Genomic DNA, 12,358 nt, shown 5'->3' on the forward strand with positions numbered 1-12,358 from the left:
CAAGCTCATCTTTTATTTTGCTGGAGTGTCCCCTCCAAAAGGCCCTGACCAAGGCCTCATTATTCCACCCTAGTTCAGAGGACAGTGTCCGGAAGCGGATGGCATACTGTCCTACGGTGAGAGAACCCTGGCGAAGATTGAAAAGAGCCTCAGTGGTGGAGGCTACATGTCCAGGCTCGTCAAATACCTTGCGGAAAGTATCTAGGAAGTTCAGTATGCTAGATACCACCGGGTCATCTCTCTCCCACAGGGGATTTACCCAAGCTAAGGCCTCCCCCTCAAGATGGGACACAATAAAGGCTACTTTGGCTCGATCAGAGGAGTATTGCTGAGGCAGGAGCTCAAAGTGCAACCGGCACTGGTTTAGAAACCCCCGACACAACTTGGGGTCGCCGCTAAACCTGGGAGGTTTCCCCAAGCGTGGTGGCGGATGGGATACGGGATCCCGAGGTAGAGCTGAAGAGGCATCAGAGGACTGTAGGGACAGAAGTCGGTCGTCCACGGACGCCATGTAGCTCAGAATGTGGAACTGGGCGTCACGCTGCTGCGTGGGCTCCTGCTGGAGTCCCGCTAGCAACGGGGAGCTCCCTGGATCAGCAGTTTGTAAGGCGGAGAGGCGGGTGTCCATAGATTTCATAAAGGACATTATTCTGGTCTGTTTCTCATGCAAAAAGAGCAATTCTTTCTGCGTGGCCGCCAAGGCGCTAGCAGAGTCCATGGCCTGATTATGCTGTGACGACCAGACAGGTAACATCCAAGAGTGGACCCTCTGGGTCGTGGACCTGGAGCTCCCAAGGGCGAGCACGTCAGGTGGAGCCGACCCTGTTGTGAGTTCATTTTCCCCTTCACCATTGAGGTCTGATGAACTCCCTCTTCTGGTGAAGGAAGGTAGTGAGGCTGATTACCAAGCACCTGAGCAGGATGATGATGACTGGGTGACTGGAATTGCTGACTGGATATAAGGCAGCCGATGCCCTTCTGCCTTGCTGGTGATTTCCCTGAGGGATTCTAGGAGACCAGTCTGATTCCTGCTCCTCAAAAGCTAAGTTTTCTGCTCTGCTTTTTGCATTTGTGTTTTGGTTTTGTTTTGGCTTGTTTTTCTGGATTTCTGCCATTCCCTGCTGGGGTGAGCTGAATTCCTTTTTGCTCTGTCTTCAGAAAATACCTGGGTACTGATATAGTCTTTTTGAAGCCTAGCGTCTTCAGGGCTTTTTTCCCTATCAGTCTGTTGGCTCTTGTTTTGATAGGGTTTTGGCGGATTGCAGACAGCAGCTTTTCTATCCTGTCCTATTTAGTTAGCTTTGGCCCCATCATTTGCTCAGCCTATCTTTCTATCTCTGTGAGTGTTTTTTCATCTTGCTTCACCGTCATTATGTCATTATATGTTGGGGGCTGCCTATTGCTTTGGGGTCTGCTCTGGGGCAGTTTAGATTTCCCTTTCTGTCTTTAGGCTATTTAGTTCTCCGGCTGTGATCGAGGGGTCTAGGGCACCGTAGGAACCCCCCACGGCTACTGCTAGTTGTTGTTGATAGGTTCAGGGGTCTGCAATCCGATAGCTGCCAACTTCTCTGGTTTTCTGGACTTAGCTAGTATTTCTGTTTTTGCCTCCTACGGTGACTCATTCATAACAGAATCACCAGCCATACTGCAGATCCTAGGGTACTCAATAGCAGGAAAGAATTGTAAAAAAAAAAAAAAAAAAAAAAAGGTGTGTATATTTTTTCCTCTATATCTCTGAGGCCGTAGGGGGAATTTTTTTTTTCTCTCAATGGAGATAAAGCAATTGTCTGATCGTGTGGAGCAGCTCGCTGCAGAAGTGCGGGGAATTTCCGCCTACCTTGCTCATTCACATGCTGCTGAACCAAAGATCCCTACTTCTGATGTGTTTTTGGGGATCGGTCTAAATTTTTGAATTTCAAGAATAATTGTAATTTATTTTTTGCCTTGAAGCCTAACTCGTCAGGGAGCTCCGCGCAGCAGGTTAAAATTGTCATCTCTTTGCTGCGTGGCGATCCCCAGGATTGGGCGTTTTCTTTGAAACCAGATGATCCTATTCTGACTAATGTGAACGCATTTTTTCAAGCCTTGGGGTTGTTGTATGACGAACCTAATGCTATTGATCAGGCTGAAAAGACCCTGTTGGCATTGAGCCAGGGTCGAGATTCTGCAGAACTGTACTGTCAAAAATTCCGAAAGTGGGCGGTCCTTACTACCTGGAATGATAATGCCTTGGCAGCTCTCTTTAGGAAGGGTTTGTCAGAAGCCGTAAAAGATACTATGGTGGGATTTCCTGTTCCCTCTGTCTTGACGATTCTATGTCATTAGCCATTCAGGTTGATCGGCGTTTACGTGAACGCAGAACTGCATGAGAGGTGTTGCCACCTGTTGAACAAGTGTCTGAACCTATGCAATGTGATAGAGTTTTGTCCAGGGAGCAACTTCAGGAGTTCAGAAGGCGTAATAAGCTGTGTTTTTTTTGTGGAGATGCCTCGCATATTATTTCTGTCTGTACTAAATGAGAGAAACATTTTGCACACACGTTTTCTGTGGGTGGTGTTCAATCTAAGTTTCTTCTGGCAATTACTCTGATCTGCTCCCTGTCCACATTTTCCGCCAAGGCTTTTGTGGATTCGGAAGCAGCCCTGAACCTAATGGACTTGGATTTTGCAAAACATTGTGGATTTCCGATGACACCTCTGCGGACGCCTATCCCTTTGAGGGGGATTGATGCTACTCCTTTGGTGAAAAATAAACCTCAGTTTTGGACCCAGGTGGTAATGCGGGTCGCCCCAGACCATCAAGAAAATTGCAGATTTTTGGTGTTGCATAATTTGCATGATACCATTGTTCTGGGGTTTCCCTGGTTGCAAATTCATAATCCAGTTTTGGATTGGAAATCTGTGTCTGTGCTGAGTTGGGGTTGTCGGTGTGCCCTTAGTGAGGCTCCATTTTTTTCCACCTCTCCTCAGTCGCATGATGTTCCTGACTATTTGGCGGACTTTTATGATGTATTTAGTGAGAATGAGTCTGCGTCTTTGCCTCCTCATAGGAGCTATGACTGTGCAATTGAACTGAGCCCGGGGTGTAAATTTCCCAAGGGTCGGCTCTTCAATTTATCTGTACCCGAGCACGAGGCTATGCGATCCTATATTAAGGAGGCGTTGGAGAAGGGTCATATTAGACCATCCTCTTCACCCTTAGGTGCCGTTTTTTTTTTCGTGGCCAAAAAGGATGGTTCATTAAGGCCTTGTATTGATTATCGTGCCCTCAACAAAATTACTATTAAATATCAGTATCCATTACCCCTGATTTTGGATCTATTCTCCAGAGTTAAAGGTGCTTGCTGGTTTACCAAGCTTGACCTCAGGGGGCGTATAATCTTATCCGCATTAAGCATGGGGATGAATGGAAGACGGCGTTTAATACTCCGGAGGGACATTTTGAGTACCTGGTGATGCCTTTTGGGCTCACTAATGCCCCTTCTGTCTTCCAGTGCTTAATGAACGACATTTTCCGAGACTTTGTGGATAAATTTTTGATTATCTATCTGGATGATATTTTGATCTTCTCCAAGGATTGGGATTCTCATGTGGAACATGTTCGGACTGTGTTCCGGATCTTGAGGGAGAATTCCCTGTATGTCAAAGGATCGAAATGCCTTTTTGGGGTACAGAGGATTTCATTTTTGGGATTTATTTTGTCTCCGTCAACTATTGATATGGACCCGGCCAAGGTACAGTCCATTTATGATTGGGTTCAGCCCACTTCTTTGAAGGCCCTCCAGAAGTTTTTGGGATTTGCTAATTTTTATCGGAAATTTATAGCAAAATTTTCTAGTATTGCCAAGCCATTGACTGATCTGACTAAAAAGGGTGCTGATGTGTTGAATTGGTCTCCGGAGGCTGTTTCTTCCTTTCAGGAGCTGAAGCGAAGATTCACTTCAGCCTCGGTTTTGCGGCAACCTGATGTCTCACTCCCGTTCCAGGTAGAGGTGGACGCTTCTGAGATTGGTGCAGGAGCTGTTTTGTCCCAAAAGGATCCTGTAACATCTAAAATGAATCCCTGTGCTTTCTTTTCCCGAAAGTTCTCTCCATCTGAACGTAACTATGATGTGGGGAATCGGGAACGGTTAGGCATGAAATGGGCATTTGAGGAGTGGAGACATTGGTTGGAGGGAGCTAAACATCAAGTCGTGGTCCTCACTGACCACAAGAATTTGACTTACCTGGAGTCGGCCAAACGCTTGAACCCTAGACAGGCTAGGTGGGCCTTGTTTTTCACACGTTTTGATTTTGTGGTCTCTTTTCTTCCTGGCACTAAGAATGTCAAGGCTGACGCTCTCTCTAGGAGCTTCTTTGCTGATTCTCCTGTTGTGACCAAGCCTGCTACCATCTTAGATGAAGGGGTAGTTCTTTCTGCCATCTCGCCCGATTTCAGACGTGCTCTGGAAGAGTTCCAGGAGGACAAACCTGAGCGTTTTCCCAGTGGAAAGTTGTATGTTCCTGACCAGTGGAAGAAGAGCGTGATGTCTGAAGTTCATTGCTCTGCATTGGCTGGTCATCCAGGTATTTTTGGTAGTAGAGATCTGGTGAGTCGGTCTTTTTGGTGGCCCGCCTTGTCTCGTGATGTCAGGAATTTTGTGTAGTCCTGTGGGACTTGCTCCCGGTCTAAACCTTGTTCTCGCTCTAGTGGGTTGTTGATGCCTTTGCCGGTCCCCAGGAGGCCAAGGACCCATATTTCAATGGATTTCATCTCTGATATGCCTGTCTCTCAGAGAATGACTGTTATTTTGGTGATTTGTGATAGGTTCTCTAAGATGGTTCATCTTGTACCACCCCCTAAGTTGCCATCTTCCTCTGAGTTGGTGCCCCTGTTTTTGCAACAGGTGGTTCGCTTGCACGGGATTCCTGAGAACATTGTATCTGACAGAGGAGTTCAGTTTGTGTCTAGATTTTGGAGGACTTTCTGTTCCAAGCTGGGAATTCAGTTGTTCTTCTCCTCTGCTTTTCACCCTCCGACCAATGGGCAGACGGAGAGAACAAACCAGACCTTGGAGTCGTATTTGAGATGTTTTATTTCTGCTGATCAGGATGATTGGGTTTCATTTTTGCCCTTGGCCAAATTTGCTTTAAATAATAGAGCTAGTTCTGCCACTTTGATGTCACCTTTTTTTTGTAACTTTGGGTTTCATCCTCGATTTTCTTCAGGGCAGGTGGAGCCTTCTGCCTGCCCAGGTGTTGACACTGTGGTGGAGAGAATGCACCAGATCTGGGACCAAGTGGTGGATAAGTTATCTCTCTCCCAGGAAAAGGCCCAGCGGTTTTCCAACCGACATAGGACCATTGGTCCCGAGTTTAAGGTTGGTGATATGGTTTGGTTATCATCAAAAAATATCGCTATGAAGGTGGCTTCTCCTAAGTTTAAGCCTAGATTTATTGGACCTTACAAGATTTTGGAGACTATTAATCCGGTCTCTTTTCGTTTGGCTCTTCCTGTCACATTTAAAATCCATAATGTGTTTCATAAGTCCTTGTTGAAGAGGTTTGTTGAACCAGTTGTTCCTGGGGTGGCACCTCTGGACCCTGTATTAGTTGAAGGTAACATGGAATATGAGGTAGAGAAGATACTGGATTCCCGTCTGGCTAGACGGAGACTCCAGTATTTGGTTAAGTGGAAGGGTTATGGTCAGGAGGATAATTCCTGGGACTCTACCTCTGATATTCATGCCAAAAGATTGGAACGTGCCTTTCATCGGGCTCACCCTAATCGCCCTGGTGGCGTGGATGAGAGTTCGGTGACCCCTCCTCAAGGGGGAGGTACTGTTGTGAGTTCATTTTCCCCTTTACCATTGAGGTCTGATGAACTCCCTCTTCTGGTGAAGGAAGGTAGTGAGGCTGATTACCAAGCACCTGAGCAGGATGATGATGACTGGGTGACTGGAATTGCTGACTGGATATAAGGCAGCCGACGCCCTTCTGCCTTGCTGGTGATTTCCCTGAGGGATTCTAGGAGACCAGTCTGATTCCTGCTCCTCAAAAGCTAAGTTTTCTGCTCTGCTTTTTGCATTTGTGTTTTGGTTTTGTTTTGGCTTGTTTTTCTGGATTTCTGCCATTCCCTGCTGGGGTGAGCTGAATTCCTTTTTGCTCTGTCTTCAGAAAATACCTGGGTACTGATATAGTCTTTTTGAAGCCTAGCGTCTTCAGGGCTTTTTTCCCTATCAGTCTGTTGGCTCTTGTTTTGATAGGGTTTTGGCGGATTGCAGACAGCAGCTTTTCTATCCTGTCCTATTTAGTTAGCTTTGGCCCCATCATTTGCTCAGCCTATCTTTCTATCTCTGTGAGTGTTTTTTCATCTTGCTTCACCGTCATTATATGTTGGGGGCTGCCTATTGCTTTGGGGTCTGCTCTGGGGCAGTTTAGATTTCCCTTTCTGTCTTTAGGCTACTTAGTTCTCCGACTGTGATCGAGGGGTCTAGGGCACCGTAGGATCCCCCCACGGCTACTGCTAGTTGTTGATAGGTTCAGGGGTCTGCAATCTGATAGCTGCCAACTTCTCTGGTTTTTTGGCCCTGCCGCTGCTGGAACGGTGGTGGTCACAGCCGCCGTCGTGACAGATAGTCTTGTTGTATGCAGCACTCTCAGCAACCACCAGGTTTATAAATACTGCACTCCCATATGTAATACATATTTATACCTCCTTACAAGCCATTAATTTATTATAATGTGCAAAACATACGTTAAGACGCATGAAAGCTGAAAATCATGGTTATTCCACAAAATATTGATTTCAGAACTCTTCCTGAGTTAAAACATTAGTATTGTTGTTTCTAAATGATTACGAACTTGTTTTATTTGCATTATTTGAGGTCTGAAAGCACTGGTTTTTTTTAAATTTTGACCATTTTTCTTTGTCAGAAAAAAATACAATTTACCTTTTACTCAAAAATATACCTATAAACAGAAAAATCAGACAAACTTAACATTTGAAAGTGGTCTCTTAATTTTTGCCAGAGCTGTATTTTAGGGAAATTGATATATCTGCAATCCACCACAAGAAAAATGTATTTGAAAAAAAATGTGACTTTCAAAAGATTAAATCACCTTTAATTAAGACATTTGGAGCTTGGTTTGCGCCTGCTACTAAATGAGCAAGATTTATATGATATGTGAACCTTATAATATGTTTTCTCTTGATTAAAATAACATTGTTTATTTAACATACCTTGTATTAAGAGAATATATTTGCATATTTCTTTCTTAATGAAGGTTGAAATCTCATAATTTGTTAGGTTTATCTTACATTATTTTGTAATTGTAAAAACTTCATTCATTCATAAAAAGGCCTAATATACTGTATATCTAACATATATATATATATACTGTAAATATATATAATACAACATCAAAAGGAACTATAATAAAACTGTGTATTTGAAGAAAACAGGACAAAAGCAGATACTGTCTTGTAACATTTTTTAAAATAGATGAAAATAAACAAAAGTAGGCATACAACTTGCACTCATGTTTCTCATTACACTTTTAGAATAATGCATTAAATCCTGATGATTTTAAAAGGGCATCGCTGTCATTGGAGCAAGAAGATATCTGTCATTTTGTGTGCAAGTCTTCAATCATTGTTTTCTGCCTTATCTCTATGTACAGGGCTGTACAGAGAACAGATTTTCAAGTTTTAAAAGAAAGGCAATTAGGATAGGATAATTTAGATCAATGATGATTGCAAATCTGTACTAACCTAGCAAAAAGAAAGGGTTTCATTCATTATTCCATTTGTGCCTCCTTTTCCTTGAGTTTTAATGTTTTGCCTTTTTTTTTCTTGCGCCATATTCATCTTTCCATTTACGCCTTTTTTTAAGTCTATTTTATGTCTATTTGCAATTTTCTTTCCTTGTTTGCTAATGTTGTCACAGCTTAGATTTTTCCAGAAGTTTTTACCTGATACATCATTTGTAACTTTTCAAAAAGTTGAAACATTTGCATCTATATTCCTGGGGTACGTTGATATACGCCAACAATGTTGCCATAATTTTTGTGCCATTTTGCAAAACATACAACTTTTTGCACTAAAAAGATGCAAAAACGTTAAAAACAAAAATAAAGACCATTTTTTTTACTTTGAGCAACAGTCATGAGCTACATGCACCATTTTGATGAATTTCGGCCAAACAAATGGCAACAAATATTGTAAAACAAAAACGAAAAGTGAAAAAAAATAAAAGTAATGAATCAAGTCTAAAATATGTGATTCTTTTCACTAAAAGACAAAATTTTCACTTATTCAACATACTATATCCAGTGCTGAAAATAAGTATTTGATACACTGCCGATTTTGCAAGTTTTCCCACATACAATGAAATAAGAGGTCTGCAATTTTTTTTGTATGTTCATTTCAACAGTGAGAGACAAAATCTAAAAAAAATCCAGAAAATCACATTGTGCTTTTTTACATAATTAATTTGCATTTTAGTGCATGAAACAAGTATTTGATACTATAGAAAAACAGAACTTAATATTTGGTACAGAAAACTTTGTTTGCAATTACAAAGGTCAGACATTTCTCATAGTTCTTGATTAAGTTTGCACACACTGTAGTAATGATTTTGGCCCACTACTCCATACAGATCTTCTCCAGATCGTTCAGGTTTCTGGGCTGTTGCTTGACAACATTGAATTTCAGCACCCTCCAAAGATTTTCTATTGGGTTCAGGTCTGGAGACCTGCTATGCCACCCCAGGAACTTAAAATGCTAAAAATGCCACTCCTTAGTTGCTCTGGCTGTGTGTTTCAGGTCATTGTCATGCTGGAAGACCCAGCCACGACCCACCTTCAATGCTCTTACTGAGGGAAGGTGGTTGTTGGCCAAAATCTTTTGATACCTGACCCCATCCCTCCTCCCTTTAATGTGATGCAGTCATCCTGATCCCTTTGCTGAACAGCACTGCAAAAGTATGATGTTTCCACCACCATGCTTCACAGTTGGGATAGTGTTCTTGCAGTTGTACTGATCCTTCTTCCTCCAAAAATGGTAAGTGGAGTTGATACGAAAAAGTTCTATTTTGTTCTCATCTGACAACATGACCTTCTCCCATGCCTCCTCTGGATCATCCAGATGGTCTTTGACAAATGTCAAATGGTAATTTTAAAAACACCTAACAGAAAAATTGAAAAAACAAATTCCATAAGGAAACAGCCTAACCAAAACCTGTCAGATTGCAAATGCACTAGCAGGATGCAGCAGGCCCCCACAGATAAAGGTAGGGGCAGCACAGGTGCAAACTACTCATAGAAACAGCCACCCACACACCTACCAGATTAGGGAGAGGTTGGCTGCTTAGTAGAAAAAATGCACACAAATAAGGTTTGTGTAGAATGCCAGTCACAAAAGTAAAGTGCCGGGCTTACATGATGCCCTTGATGTAATTATCATATACATTACTTTTTTGATCTTTTTTTGCACTTTTTATCATATTTTGCGTAATGCAGCAAGGCCCCTTTTGGTTGGCTTGGTGTATTGGGGTGTCTGTCACTCTGGGGTGCATGTATATAGTGCTGGGCAGCCCACCTAATATTAAAGGCGTCATTAGGCTGTAAGCCAGACACTTTGCATCACACCTTCCCTGTGTAACTTGCGTTCTACGCAAGCCTCGTTTGTGTGCATTTTTTCTACTAGTGATCCAACCTCTCCATAATCTGGTAGGTGTGTGAGTGGCTGCATCAATCAGTGGTTTGCACTTGTGCTGCCCCTGCCTTTATAGTGGGGGCCTGCTTGCCATCTGACAGGTTTTGGTAAGGCTGTTTTCCTTCAAACGGGCCTGGATATGTGTTACGGTGAGCATGGGTACCTTTCAAATCTTGCAGGATATTAATACATTATGGCGCAGTGTGTTGCTAATGGTAATATTTGAGACTGTAGTCTCAGCTATCTTCAGGTAATTTACCCGGTCCTCCCATCATGTTCTGGGAAGATTCGTGAATTTTCTCAGAATCATCCTTACCCTACGAGGCACGATCTTGCACAGAGCCCCAGACGGAATAAAATTGACAGTTATCTTGTGTTTCTTCAATTTTCTAACAGTTGTACCATCAATTGTTGCCTTCTCACCAAGCTACTTGCCTATTGTTCTGTAGCCCAGCCTTGTGTAGGTCTGCAATTTTCTCTTTAGAATTGGCCATGGTGGAGAAGTTGGAGTGTGATTGATTGAGTGTGTGGACATTTGTATTTTATACAGGTAGCAAGTTCAAACAGGTGCAATTAATACAGGAAATGAGCGCAGAGTAGGGAGGCTTCTTAAATAAAAGCTAACAGGTCTGTGAGAGACATAATCCTTGTTGGTGAGTAGGTAATCAAATACTTATTTCACGCAATAAAATGCAATTTAGTTATTTAAGAATCATGCATATATCATTTTCTGTTTTTTTATTTTTAGATTCTGTTTCTTACAGTTGAAGTGTACCTACAATAGAAATTACAAAATATAGAATAGAAAAAGCCGGTTCACCCTGACCCTATGTGTGTTGTAGCACAGAAATCCATAGGATCAAATGTTGATAAGATGCAGAAAAAATCCAGCTCCTTGCAGAATTTATTGAAAAAAATGATAAAAATCAATGCATTGTATTTGAATGGGCATCACAGCAGCACGCTTCAAACGCACATGGCGTTCTTTGTCAAATTAAAATTACAAACATCTCAGTTCCTTGTAGGTGGGAACATTTTCAAAATCAACAATGCATCAAATACTTATTTTATTCTATTTTTTATGTAAAATTGGAGGCAGGTCACTGAATGATCAGTGACCGGTCAAAAATCCATAAGGATGCATATGTATGCAAAGCACCATATAAAGACCCGCCCACAGGTCCAGGCCGGAGCACAAGAATCTGATTAACCCCTTTACTTCCAAGGGTGGTTTGCACGTTAATGACCGGGCCAATTTATACAATTCTGACCACTGTCCCTTTATGAGGTAATATCTCTGGAACGCTACCATGGATCCTGGTGATTCTGACAATATTTTCTCATGACATATTTTACTTCATGATAGTGGTAAAATTTCTTTGATATGACTTGCGTTTATTTGTGGAAAAAAATGGAAATTTGGTGAAAATTTTGAAAATTTCGCAATTTTTCAACTTTGAATTTTCATGCCCTTAACCCCTTAAGCCCCAAGGGTGGTTTGCACGTTCATGACCGGGCCAATTATTACAATTCTGACCACTGTCCCTTTATGAGGTTATAACTCTGAAACGCTTCCATGGATCCCGGTGATTCTGACATTGTTTTCTCGTGACATATTGTACTTCATGTTAGTGGTAAAATTTCATTCATATAACTTGCATTTATTTGTGAAAAAAATGGAAATTTGGTGAAAATTTTGAAAATTTCGCAATTTTCCAAATTTGAATTTTTATGCCCTTTCATCATAGAGATACGGCACACAAAAAAACTTAATAAATAACATTTCCCACATGTTTACTTTACATCAGCACAATTTTCGAACCAAAATTTTTTTTTGTTAGGAAGTTATAAGGGTTAAAAATTGACCAGCAATTTCTCATTTTTGCAACACCATTTTATTTTTACGGACCACATCACATTTGAAGCCACTTTGAGGGGTCTATATGATAGAAAATACCCAAAAGTGACACCATTCTAAAAACTGCACCCCTTAAGGTGCTCAAAACCACATTCAAGAAGTTTATTAACCCTTTAGGCATGTCACAGGAATTTTTTGAATATTTAAAAAAATGAACATTTAACTTTTTTTCACAAAAAAAATACTTCAGGTTCAATTTTTTTTATTTTACCAAGGGTAACAGGAGAAATTGGACTGCAAAAGTTATTGTGCAATTTGTCCTGAGTAGGCTGATACCTGATATGTGGGGGGGAACCACTGTTTCTGCGCATGGCAGACCTCAGAAGGGAAGGAGCGCCGCTTGACTTTTTCAATGCAAAATTGGCTGGAATTCAGATCGGACACCATGTCGCATTTAGAAAGCCCCTGGTGTACCTAAACAGTGGAAACCCCCCACATATGACACCATTTTGGAAACTAGACCCCCCAAGGAACTTATCTAGATATGTGGTGAGAACTTTGAACCCACAAGGGCTTCACAGAAGTTTATAACGTACAGCGGTACAATTAAAAAATCATATTTTTTCCACAAAAATGATCTTTTCACCCCCAATTTTTATTTTTCCAAGGGTAACAGAACCCTAAAAGTTATTGTGCAATTTGTCCTGAGTACGCTGATACCCCATATGTGGGTGTAAATGACTATTTGGGCGCATGGCAGAGCTCGGAAGGGAAGCAGCGCCACTTGACGTTTTTGGCTGGAAT

Source organism: Dendrobates tinctorius, unplaced genomic scaffold (genome assembly GCF_039654945.1).
Source record: "Dendrobates tinctorius isolate UK_male_01 unplaced genomic scaffold, ASM3965494v1 ptg000171l, whole genome shotgun sequence".
Classification (NCBI taxonomy): Eukaryota; Metazoa; Chordata; class Amphibia; order Anura; family Dendrobatidae; genus Dendrobates; species Dendrobates tinctorius.